Source organism: Chaetodon trifascialis, chromosome 20 (genome assembly GCF_039877785.1).
Source record: "Chaetodon trifascialis isolate fChaTrf1 chromosome 20, fChaTrf1.hap1, whole genome shotgun sequence".
Classification (NCBI taxonomy): domain Eukaryota; kingdom Metazoa; phylum Chordata; class Actinopteri; order Chaetodontiformes; family Chaetodontidae; genus Chaetodon; species Chaetodon trifascialis.
This window is the reverse complement of record NC_092075.1, coordinates 13,083,125-13,096,676: the sequence shown is the minus strand read 5'-3', so window position 1 is coordinate 13,096,676 and position 13,552 is coordinate 13,083,125. Positions and strand designations below refer to the sequence as shown.

At 40.7% G+C, this 13,552-nt stretch overlaps 1 protein-coding gene across 1 annotated transcript in view; it reads left to right on the top strand.

Annotated features, from left to right (window-relative positions):
* Positions 1–13,552, top strand: part of LOC139349079 (transmembrane protein 132C) — a 152,340-nt gene that overhangs the window by 95,672 nt on the left and 43,116 nt on the right. The gene's annotated exons all lie outside the window — the stretch shown is intronic.

The following is a 13,552-nucleotide window of genomic DNA, read 5'->3' as shown; positions in this document are numbered from 1 at the left end:
TGTTATCGGGTCATAAGTTACCACCACCATAATTGCCTGGCAGTCGGAGACTCACACAGTAACGTTTTAAAACAGGCGTTTCTTGTTCATTTCAATATATATTTAAGAATCAAGCATATTAATAATTTTAAAGTAAAAGCAAAGCCTCTGAACAAAGCTCTGTAGTTCCTCAATCTGACTTTTATCAGCAAGCAAAGCCAGTGCTGGTGGGGAGCTGCCCACAGACAAGTTGGAGATTGGCCATGAAGCCTGGTGGTGTTTGATAAGGCAGGCCTGTTGGCCTTGGGACCCTAGGCTCATACCCTGTGATCCACTTCATCTTCTAATAAATCATCCGCTCAATCCTTGGCCCCTGTTAATGCTTTAGAGCTCTCTTTGAGGTGAACTTTATACTGCAAGAACTTGTCAAGTATAATTGCTTTCGTCAACGAAAATTCTGACTAAATATCGTCGTCAATGAACCTTTATCACGTGAGACGCAACGTAAATGCTGCTCATGTGACGATAACTATAACTAAATATATAATGCAATATCATTGATGAATAAAAACAAGACTAAATGTGGCTTACAGAATAAAAACTTTACTAAAATGCCTCTTAATTTTTGTTGACTGTCGTTGACCAGCTTTGGTTGGTAAAATAAATATGTTGTAAATTCAAATCAGTGCGTCTTCGTGTCTGGAATGGACGTATTCTTGAGTCTATAAGGTAACAATATAATAATAAGACAACCTTGTTTGAATTGTGAAATGGGTTTGACTCAAAGAAAATTTTGGTTTCGTCTATACTACTAGATGCTATATTGACTGGATTAAACAGAATTACATTACTAAAAAGAGACTGCAATTTTCATTGACTAAAACTAAAATATCAGTTTTCGTCGACTAAATCTAGATGAAAATAGTCACGGATAATTCTGACTAAAATAAGACTAAAATGCTCAGACTTTTAGTCGACTGAAACTTGACAAGACTAAAAAGAGTATGAACGTAACTAAAATTAATAAAAACTAAAATGACAGTTTGACACAAAGACTAGACTACGACTAAAATTAAAACAGGCTGCCAAATACAACACTATTGTCAAGGGATTTCCAGCACACAGACATTGACCAACAATTTAAACATACTGTTTACAATGTAGAGCTGCGCCGACTAGTCTGATTAATTGATTAGTCAATCAATAGTTAATCTGGAGTTTTGATAAACAATGTATCTTTAATTGCAAAAATGTCAAACATTTGCTGGTTTCATCTTCTCAGGTGTTGAGAATGTGCTGCTCCTCTTTGCTATACATGGTTTTGGATTGTGGTCAGACAAAGCTGTCTGAGTTTCCTCTTTTTTTACATTTCATAGGCTGAACAATCAAGTAACTAATCAAGAAAATAATGATTAAACAATAATGAAATGAATCATTAGTTGCAGCCCCAATTGAATGAGGTTAATTTAGAATTGGAAACAATAAACAAAATAAAATATTAATAGATAAAAGCAGTTTGGCTTGCATATATTATAGACATACTGTATATTTGACAAAGAATTCAGAGTTCATTTTTTATGTATGTGAGTGTGTAGGTGTGAAGTGGAGACTCAGACTTTTATTTAAATTTGTTTGTCTAACTGCTGTTTTAAAACACGGCATGTACAGAAATGTAAGGGATGGCAGAATAAGGGCCTGTGTGCCTCCCTCTCTCTCATCAAATCCCTCTTTCATCCAGTGGCTGAGGAGGAGAGGGTTCTGTTTACTTGACAGATTAATGAGGCAAGAGACCAGAAGTGAGGGTTCAGGCCAGCAAGGGGTCACAGCGGGGTCAGCATTCTTATTAACCCTGTCCAGATATACCAATCTAATAAACTGAACCAGGGTGCAGCTTATTTGTTTGTTTAGGTGTGTGTCGGGGCATGCGCATCCATGTGGGTATCTTGCCTGTTTTTATATTCACCTCTTCCTCCGAGTGCGTGAGGGAGAGACAGAGAGGTGGATTTCTTGGCCAGAAAACATGCAGGTGTCACTGATTAAACTGGATTGGTTCAAGGTAACATACCTTTGTAAAACCTGCATATAAAAGCGTGCATTGCATAGATAATGCATGTAAAATCCTGGAAATATAAACAAGAGTCTGGTCTGTTTTAAAGAGAAAGCAATCCAAACCAAGCCATGAAGTATGCAGTAAACCTTGAAATAGAAAAGGTGTTGAATGTTTATTTTAATTATACACAAGGGGAGTAAAAATAAAAAACACAGCAAAATCTTCCACTAAGGAAAATTAGTGCCACTGTCATATTGATTTAAATGGTGAAACAAATTAAACAAAGTGTGAGATATAAAAGTCTAACGACGACCTGTCAGCATCATAAAATAACCCAAAACAGTGATAAGACTACTGGCAAGAGAAGAGAAACGGAGACCTCATTAGTAGCTGAGTGACAAGGAGCTGCTGGACGAACAGGAGAAACACTAAGAACACTGCACTTTGTAATATTAACATAGCAAAACATAGTTATTTGCAGTTTTCAAAGATAAATACCATGTTTAAAAACCCGTAGATCAGTTTCGATTTGTATCTCCCTGTGCATCAACTTTTTACCTGCAGCCAGAGGACACTGTTTTCCACATTTTACCATAAACGAGATCCTCTTGTGGCGAAGACAGCTGAGCATATGCTCCTGGCTACTAATAAATGAAGCCAAAAAAAGAATAGAAGATCCAAATGAGAGGTCAATTATGCAGTCAATTTGCATCAGTGCAGAACTTGCATAGATATATTATTGATTGTATTAACATTTATTCATCCAGGGTAGATTTGCTGCAGTAATGGTGTTTATCCGGAGCTGTGCAACATACCAAGAGTTAACTTTGTGCCATGTAATAGCACAAAAAATCCCATTTAACCCCCTCTCAGATTGTTGCTAGGCACCATTACAATGAAATAGGCAGTCGCGCATATATGTCATGTTTAGCTAAAATACTTAACGGTATCTGTGTGCCACAAAGCCTCATAAGAACACTGCCACTCAACATTAATGAAAATAAGAGTTCCTCAGAGCTACACTCCCCACAGCCACTTCATCTGCATGATAGCCAGAGGGCTTAACACATTAGCATGTAACTAGCAAGGATTTATTAGCACTCATTATTGTGTTGTCAGGCCGCCTATTGCACTCACTCATTAGTTCCTCCCACATTGTGCATTCAAGGGTAGTGGAAGTTTGACTGCGATTGTGTATGTTGAACACGTGTCCAACATAGTGTCTGCGACGTTGCCCATGTGTATCAGAAGACACGTGCTGCCACTCCCTGCATATCTGCAGTTTGAAGATGGAACATTGTAATTTGGGTTGGTCCCTTTTCAGAGCTGAGACATCCAAATATCTACCAAATCCCTTAAGTGTGATAGGTTGAGGGACGTGCCGATAAATGCAACTAGATCCCCAAAAATGCAACACGACACAATTTTGAACAATCATTGCTGCCACTCCAACTTTATCACAGTCAAGGTCACACGTTGAAATCCCTGGCTGGAGGCCACAAGAGGATCTGCATCTCATTGGCTCTGACATCAGTCATGGTTGTTGCCACGTGTCAGACTGTATTTGCCGTATGTGGCCTCAGTCAGGCAGTAATTATTGTCACCATGACAATCCCACATTGCTAGTCCAGAATAAAAGCAAGAGCTGTAAGACCCTTCCCAAAAGCCAACACTGCAGTCTCTAATTTCGAAAGATCCCAAGAGCTTTCCATATTCAGAACTTCTACTGACTCTCTATCCAATCAAAATGAAAACCAAAGTGCTGAATGCAATGAAACACTTCACTCCTCCCATGGTGAGTACTCAGTTGAAGTAGATGCCAGCTTTGTGGTAGATCTCCATCCAGAATTAGGAAACTGAAAGAAGTTTTTCTGTCATGTTAATGCTGTGTTTGGTCGTCACTGTGTAGATGTCACGACCAAATACATCTACTGGAGTCCCATTGAGAGCAGAAGAGGAAAGACGAGCGAAATAGGAAGGGCAGGGGTGATTACACGGCAAATTTCCTCTGCTCCCACAACGTTGCGGCACATAGAGAGATAGATTGGCTGAAACATAAAAAGAAGAAGGGGAAATGAATGAAGTGAGGGGAGTGGTAAGCCAAAAGCAAAAAGAGAGATGAAAAGATAAAAATATGAAAGAAAACTCCAGCAAGTGCGATCAAAGCGATACCTCTCAGGCCACAACATAAAAACCTATTTTATGACACCCAACAGCAGCTGAGAAGCAAATAATAAAAAGGACAACTTAATCTAATCCCTTGTCATCTGTGTATATGTGTGAGGAACAAGCATGAGGAGAAGAGTCATTTCTGGTGGAGAGTTTAATCTCCAAGGGGAAGATTAGCCAGTCACACTGAGTTGATCTTATTGTCCAGGATAAGAGGATAAGCACCATGGCCCTCTGGAGAATTTTACTAACACTCCTGCAGCTCACAGAAATCAATCAGGGGATAGAAGACGGTGTTTATACAGAGATTGATTGTGTTGCATTGTATTTGCTGTCTTAAGCTTGGCTCATAACCACCTGCTGGTCACTGAGAGCAGTTTAGTGGCTGACGGTTCAAAATGTGACGGACGCGCTGCACTCGAGCGGATGTTCTGTGTCCTCTCAACGCCTTGACTGTCACGGAATTCACTCAAATGAGAAATTATACAAGCAGTCAGGCTGGAAGAAAAACATTTCTTCAAATCAAATTTTTTGCGAGAACCTCACTCACCCCCACAAATTCTTTAATCTCATACTACAGTGCAGCTGACTCAGAGGTAAAAAGTAAACACTTCTGTTCAAAGGGTTTATAGAAGCTGTGTATATTTGTTTTCAGAAGTTAAAAGCATTTCTCTTTCTGATATAAACTAGCTGTGATATTCTCTGTTTGAAATTTCAAAGGAATATAAGTGGGCCTTAATGGCACATCAGTGTGTCAAGGCAGGATAAGATAAGATAAATTAAGACTTTATTGATCCCATGCATAGGAAATTACTTGTTACAACAGCAAGAATGAAAAGGAAAGGTACACAGATATAATGGATATATTTTAATTATTTACATTATAAGTGCATTTGAGGCTGCAATGTATAGAAGATCCGGATGAAAGTTGGGTTTGGTGAAAGCACAGGGATGACAAAGTATCATCTGAGGCTGCATGAAGTGCCAGAAACCTGTGATTCTCAGCGTCTGAATGCAAACTCTGGTTCAAGCCATGCAGGGAAACGATCAAGTGCCTCATAAGTCAGAGCAGAGACAGTAGCTAGTGAGCTCACACTTCTCATCATGAGGGATCCATTTGCCAATGCAACTGTAAAGATGTTGGCTTTGAAAGCTATTCATATTTTTTGCTTTGGCCTATATTTTTCAGAGGAATCGTACCTGTCACCTGATTCCGTTCACCTGTAATGTTTCTTCCTAATTCAGGATGTGTGGCCTTACTGTACTGCAGATCTAGTGCTTGGTTTAGGCTACTAAAGCTCTTGATTCAGGAAAAACTTGTTATTTTTTGTAAATATTGTGGAAAAGCGACAGACTTCCATCTTCAAGTCAGCATAGACTTACATATTTTACCAAGAGCACCATCTTTCCCGAACCCAGCAGTTCTCTGAGGCTGCACTTAGGCACAGCTTTGACGCTAAATGCTAATGTCAGCATTCTAACATGCTCCCACTGACAACGCTAACCTGCAGCTGTTAGGCAGGTTTAAAGTTTTCCATTTGCTAATTAGCACTAAACACAAACTACAGCACAGGCTGATGGGAATGTCATCAGTTCTGCAGGCATTTGGCCATGAACCAAATTATCATGACCTGATGATGTCAGGAGAGGAAGCGTTTCCAGGAGAAGATATTGTAGGGAAAACAAATTAATGTGTTGACAGTGAACATCTTGCAGATTCATTTCCTATTAGCATTTCACACTGGCTGTGAACCGACAGAGTATCAGTCAAAAGTTTGCAGAAATCAACCATCTCATATAATGATTCTTCCTTATTTTTAATATTTTCCACATTATAGATAACGTAGCTTTGCACACTCAAAGGTATTCTCTCAACCAGTTTCACGCGCCTAGTTACCTGGAATGGTTTTCAAATGAACAGGTGTGCTTTGTCAAAAGTTAATTACTGGAACAACTTGCCTTTTTAACACATTTGGGCCATTGAAGGAATCTCAATGCATCTTCAGGTGCGATCACAAAAACCACCAAATGCTGAAAATGACTCTCATGAGGGCCATCCCAAAAAAAGGAACACCAAAAAGTACGTCTGCAGCAGAGGAGAAGTTCATTACAGTTACGGGCATCAATAATCGCCAGTTAACGGCCCCTCTAATTAGAGAGTTCAAGTAGCAGACTCATCTCAACATCAGCTGTTTGGAGGCGACTACATGAATCAGGCCTTCATGGTCGAATTGCTGTAAAGAAACCACTACTGAGGGAGACCAACAAGAGGAAGATAATTGCTTGAGCTAATAAACACAAGCAATGGACTTTAGATCAGTGGAAATCTGTACTTTGGTCTGATGAGTGTGTCTTTGTGGGAGGGAGAGAGGGTGAACGGATGGTATCTGCATGTGCGGCTCCCACCGTGAAGCATGGAGGAGGTGCTTTGCTGGTGACACATTTGATGATCTATTCAAAATTCAAGGTACGCATAAGCAGCATTACTACCACAGCATTCTGCAGAGATATCCCATCTGCAAAGCTCTCATCAAAGCCAAAGGCGGCTGAAATATAAAACATATTTTACTCAATGCATAATTCCAGATGTGTCATAGTTTGGTGTCTTCAGTGTTCAACTCCAATGTAGAAAGTAATAGAAATGAATAAAAAAAACACTGAACGAGAGGATGTGTCCAAACTCTTGATGGGTACTGCATATTTTATATAAACTCCATTATGTTGATAAACTATATTATATGAAGCATTTATGTTTCACTGCCTATAAACAGAGTACTTCTGAGATTTGTTTGTGAAATGCATCAGTGTTTGACGGGCAAGGATTTCGCAATTTCTGTTTGACGTTTACATTTTTACGAGACAGTTGAAATATTCCCTTGATATGTATTTTTTTTTTCTGAGATCAATTTGCATACATTTCCAGGCACCCTGTTGCTACGTGATAAGCAGAGCATTTCAGAAACAGTATGTTAAAGGAAAGCACTTTTTCATCATTTTCACAAACCTGCTGTTGAGAATTTCAATACTATTTTAAATACTAATTTACAGGTGATGCATTAAGCTTAAGCTGATGATGTAGGTCATGTGATTTAAACAAAAAAGGCTCAATTTCTGCTTTGACTCTCTGGTCACGATCCAACTTAGTTTTAGTCTCTCTTTTTGCAGCATGTTAACATCTCCAATTTTCCAGGAGATGTCTGTGTTTTCTCGGCTGCGTTTTAGGCTCCGATTGGCTTTTGCTACAATATGCTGCAGAGTGGCGACGCTGCCTCCTGATTGGATGATCCATGGAGTCACATCTGTTTCATGCAGGAAGCCCGAATCCTCTCATTTCACACACCATTTGAGGGGAATATAGGAAAAATGTGACACAGAGAAAGAAAGAAAATAGACCAGTGGGCAGTTGAGAGAGCCAAGATGCAGCAGCAACAGAAAAAAACAGAGGGGGCTTATTTCGGAAAATATTGAAGAAGAGACGGACCAAAAAGGCAATTTAAGAGAAGAACTGCAATGTTTTTCTTTCGGTTTTTACACCCTCTGGCCCCCCACCCCTTTTGCACTCTACAGACCTACTGTTAGCGCAAAGTAATCTGTACTGACAGGCTGACGCTGCGGGTCTGATAGATCCTGGGGGAAATCTCCAGCATACATAAATTGGTTGTTTTACGTTTCATCTGCCTCTTGACATGGATTCATTTTATGATCTCTTTCATTATCTGTCTGTCATATGTCAATGTTTATCGCTCCATAAACACATCCATTCCACACAGATGAAACAGGCATCACTGGATGGAAAAGCAACTAGTCCCCCAGACAGCACAAGGTTAGGATTACAGTTTGTCTTTTATGAGCGCTGCGCATTTATTACCAACAACGTGGCCCGCTGAGCTGTCTCTGGGGAAGAATTTTGCCGTTTCACAATGAATAAATCACACACACGCGCGATTTCAAGCTCTTTTTGCACTTTTTGTTTTATTCTTTGACCTTTTTAAACCAACGTCTGTTTCTTTCTCTGTCACCCTTTTCCTGCTCATCAACCCTCCAAAGCCCCGCAGGGCCTCCTGATGGCCCTGCTGGCTGAATAACTCGCCCATAACAACCCTCTCCAAACTATCACGCTCAAGTTGCGTCTCAGGTCTGCTGTTCACCGGTGCGCTACAGGACGGGTGTCGGGGGCGAGTTGTGCTTGTTTCAGGAGGATCTCATTAGCATCACCGGGGAGAAGACACAGATATTAGACCTGAGATAGTGAAACTCATTAGAGAGGAGTCAGGACTCTCTTGGGAGGTGTGCGCACACAAAATATGGTTTCTGTTACACCAGAACCTAATTTATTAATCATAATATTCTAATGACCCCCAACTGCACCAGGCTAAATGACCTTATTACACACAGACTCAGGTTACCTTCTGCTGAACTACAGTAGTCAGAGGTAGTCTCCGCTATTAATGTGCAGTGACCTTTATAACTATACTCTCGCAAGCAGCAGATGGAGCTCAGTTGACACCAGGTTTCATCCATTGGAGATATTATCAGATTCCCCTTGAGGACTTTGAACCAATTAGAATCAAAACTTATTTTTGTTTGGAGAGACACGGAGACTCCAAGTGCAGAAAACACTCAGCCACACAGCTGGAGAGTAAGTGATTTGCGAATAATTAAAACAGCTGCACGAGCAAATCAAGCATGTCACCACACACAGAACAGTAAATCCATCCTGCCCAAACGTCTTCCCTGCACAATGAAGATTCCATTAAAGGAACAGCTTAACAAATGCTAGAAGAATGATTCTTTACTTTCGCGCTGGGAGTCAGATGAGATCGATGTCGCCGTTATGCCTGTTGCAAAAAGCTGTTTTCATGCTTAACTGTCAGCAAGAAGTTTCGAATAAAAACTTGATGAACAAGCCTGTATACTGTTTTCCTTCCCTGAGAGAAGCTTATGATGTCCATGAACACTGATGGCTTTCACTTTTCAAACTCAAACATGGATGAATAACTAACAGAAAGTATCACTTGGTTCTCTAAGATGGCAGTTTTTAGACAAAGACAAGCTGTTGCTCATCGCAAAGTCTAAACGACAGGCTACCAACTGAAGCATTGTTACTCAATAAAGTGAGTGACCGACGGTGTGCAGGACTTCCGGTCCTTTCTCCATATACTTGCTAATTAAGATATAACACTATTCGATTTGGAAAGGAAGATTTGGCCAGGAAAGGAGAGATCAAAGCAGGAGATGGATCTTTATGTGAAGACAGATGGCTAGCAGGAGTTGCTCATCCCTCCCACTGTCACACCTACTTTGTTGAATTACTGCTGGTCTCACATGTCAGGATTCAATTATGGTGAAGGCAACTGTGCATACTGTTGTCCATGCAGTTTCTCCGTCTGCTTATATTTTCCTGTTGCCAACAGGTTTGCATCAAAAAGTGTACTTGCTGAACGAATAATTAGTGCTGAGACAGTTGAGTAAGAGAAAATGAAACTATTTCGATAATCATTTTAGCGAAAATGCCAAATGTTCACAGATCCAAGCCTTTAAATGTGAGGACTTGCTATTTTTCTCTGTGTTACATCATTGTAAATTGAATATCTTTGGTTTTGGGTTGTTTTAATGCCTCCGAGCTGGCGTTCTGCCCATTATTCAACACCATAACTCAGGAAGAGAAGGGGAGACTGTGACCATATTTCACATTTGGTCAGATACTGAATTGGTGACACTAATCTTGGTTACCCACGTTGAAACTGTGTTGATTGATCTTCAGTTTTACCAAGTTGAAAATGTGCGTGAAGCATCCACGTTTTAAAACATGTAGCTTCTTTGCAGCAACATCCATATTTGAAGCATTGTAGTCCACCACAGGGTCATTGGTTCTGCTGATACTGAGCTTCAGGTGACTGTTGTTGAAGCTCTATCGGTCCTCTGTACTGCTCTGTAAAAACAGTTTCCAAATGAAAACATCATGTTTCTCACTGGATATAATTCACAGGTGTTCCTGTGAATATTCACAGGAACACCTGTGAATAATTACAGTAGCACCTTTTTATTTAATTCCTCAAAGTCTTCACTCCATAAATGAGCCTGGACAGACATGGATGTCAACCCTAACTTGACTGGTTGGGGGAGGCAGACAAAAGCGAGGTGGTAATTCTAGTTTGGAAAAAACAAGCAATTTTAAGATGTCACCTTTGGTACAAGGAAACCGTGAAGAGCATTGTTCACGATTTCCTAACGTTTACTAGACAAGACACTTAACTAATAATGACAAATTTGTTATTTCCATATTTAAAATTAAAACAAAAACAAATATATCTGGTGGAAAATATCAAGATTTGCCAAAAGCAGCACACAGCAGGCTACAGCAAAGATCCCAGAGGGTTTAACAGCAACAGAGTGAATTATATAAAATAGAAAAAATGCTTTCAGGCATTACATGTTAGCCAGGAATTACTTAGATGCATGCCCACACGTCTTTCTTACAATGCTGACTCACAATCTACTCACATATAGGAAACTGTGTGTGCAGGGTCACAAACATCTTATCCACAGCACATCAAACAAACTAATTCTCATTGGCAGCAACATCCACCACAGAAATCAGACCACACAAAAAGTGCAGTCATGGCCAACCTTTTTAAGCCAGCAAGTTTATTTACAGCACATCCTCGCACTGGCTGAGAAAACAAATTGGACATGTCGGCCGTGACGTAAATCCCATGCTCTTCTGGCTCCCATTATGGACAAGAGTATATCAACTTTTACCTGAATGGAGCTGTTTAAGGTGTTAATCTTGCAAACACTTACTGTACAGACACACAAACTGCCTCACCTCCTCTCCTCCCATTGTTGGACTCGCTGTCGATTCACTGTGTTGAAATAGATTCAGGTCTTTGATGTATCATTGTTGTCAGTGCTAACCAAATCACTGCTGTGCATGAAAGGAACCCCCTCGGGTCTCCAAAAGAGACAGCAGACTTTTCTTTCACTACCTTTTTCAGAGCCAGATATCCACAGAAGTGCTAAGAGTGAAAAGAGGAAAACATGGCTGCATGTTTAACAGGGCTTTTGTGTTCCTTAGCTCCACTTTTATTTTCCTGTTTTTGAACAAAAGGAATCTCTTTCTTGTCTTTTTTTTTTTTTTTTTGGAGGGGTGGGGCTTCTTTTCCGCACAGAGCCCCTTTTGTAACTACACGGGCATGTTTGAAATGTATCTTACAGGATTCAAAGAGTGTGCGTATTTCCCTCTGAGTGGATTCTTTCCCTTGTTCTGTTTGGGCTTTCACAGCCAACAATAGGACTGACAAATGGAGATCCCTCAAAAGCCTCCTCAAAATGACTTGACCGATTTTCCACCTTGCCGGGGCTTTGTCACTTTTCCCTTTTTGAGTGGTACAGTCAGTTCTGTAATCCCAGTAGATATTTTGCTTTCATTGCATCCTCTTTAACCCCGTTTCTGCTGTGTGTTTTGTCTCTGCGTCCACCTCCTGCTCTCATCCCCGTCCAGGGCAGCAGAAGTGATAGTTGCCAGTGAGTGTATTGAATTGTATGGTAATGGGGCTGTGAAAAGGGCACACGGTGCAGTTATGATTCTAATGAGACATGGAGGAAGCAGGCTGACCTCTCCAACCGGTGGGCCGCAGACATTCATCATCCCAAACGCAGGCTGGCTGAAGGGGGTGAGAGAGCAAACTGCCCTCTATTGGGAGCAACGTAGCACTGCAGATGAGCCAGAGGATTAAGTGAACGAGGGAGAGGAGAGGAGATGAGGAAAAAAAAAAGGAGCAAAGACAAGAAAAAGGGGACGATAATAAAGACAAAGCAGGTAAAGACATGAATAGGGAGTGAAGGGGAGTTGTATTGTGGTGTTCGAGCACTAAAGCCCTGATTGTTTGCAGCTTCATTGTAAAGCACAACTGTCTGGAGCAGATAATTGATTTGGCTGTAATTGTACACCATAAGCGTAAACCACATAATCACTGCAGTCACTACCCCAGAGCCCAGCATGTTGTCAAAGAGAGGAGGATACCCCACTGCGGCTCTGTAGCTCCTTTCTGTCGGAGAGAGAAATTGAAAAGGAAACAAGACTGCTGGATGTACTTCACGCACGCACAGCCACACTTAAAAGTAGGGATTTCCAGCAAATCAGTCAATATGGGTAAACACGTGGAACCATAATCTGCAGTACGGGTTGTGCCCATGCTCATTTTTTTCCTACTGAGGATGGAAATCTTTAAAAACAGGTCGAACTGTAGTTTTTAGCAAACATTACTCAAACAAGGGTAAATGTTATTTGCTGGGGAATATTTTCAGCTGCGGATTGCTATACATTTGGTTTAATGGTTTTCAGATGACAGTGAATTTGTGAGTTTGCAGAATAAATTCATGGTTACTCTCATCTTTAATTGCAACTTGAAAAACACAAAAAAATAAATGTTTTTGTGTTTGAGACAAAAACTGGGATAGAAAGTCACAGGAGGATTCTCCACAGTGTGAACAATATCACAAAGAGCCACCACCAACCGTGCTGCACTGCACCTCAGCATAACTGTGCAATTCCTCTGTGTTCAAGAAGAATTGTCCCTCCACAGCGCTCACTGTGTGGCCAGATTCACACCAATATTTACCTGCATTCACCCCGAGCCAAAGCTTCTCACTGGTATTTGGAAACATATTAAGTTTAATTCAGAATATTACCATCAGCTTTTCTGCCCAAACCAGAATTGCTACTCAAGCTGTTTTGATCTACACTGATTTGCAGCTTCCAAATCTGCTCTTCCTTTTTACTTTTCTACCAGCGTAGATCCTTAAATCTCCACTTTGAAGTGAGGCTAGTGTCTGAAGTGCGAACACATGAGGGGGAGTTGGTGGAGTTTTAAATACAGGCTTGGCCAGAATATGTTCAAGGAAAACCTTGGATCTTACCCCCACCACCCCCATCCTCATGCTCGATTTGGGCTCTTTCCAGCCTTGTTTTAATTGTCTGACCAACCAAACAACATACTGCTGGGGACAAAAATAAAAAAAGTTGGGGATAGGTTAAAAAGAACCTCATGCTAAAGCATAACACGCATGCAGTATATCTACTGCATCTTTGAACTGGCTTTTTTTGGGCCACTTCTGGAAGTGCGAATTGTATTTTGTAATGCATGTATCTGTGTGTGGTTGCTGGAAAAGGTGTTGCATCGAGTTTGGACTGTGACAAAGAACACCTGAGGGAGAAGCAGCAGCTTGATCAAACCTAGCGCTCAGCAAATCAAATAAGGTTGGAGGATTTTATTTTTGCATTCATTGTTTTTCCTGCTTTGTTTGCATCTCCATCAGCTGAGAGAAAATTATTTGCCTGGCCCTGGCAAT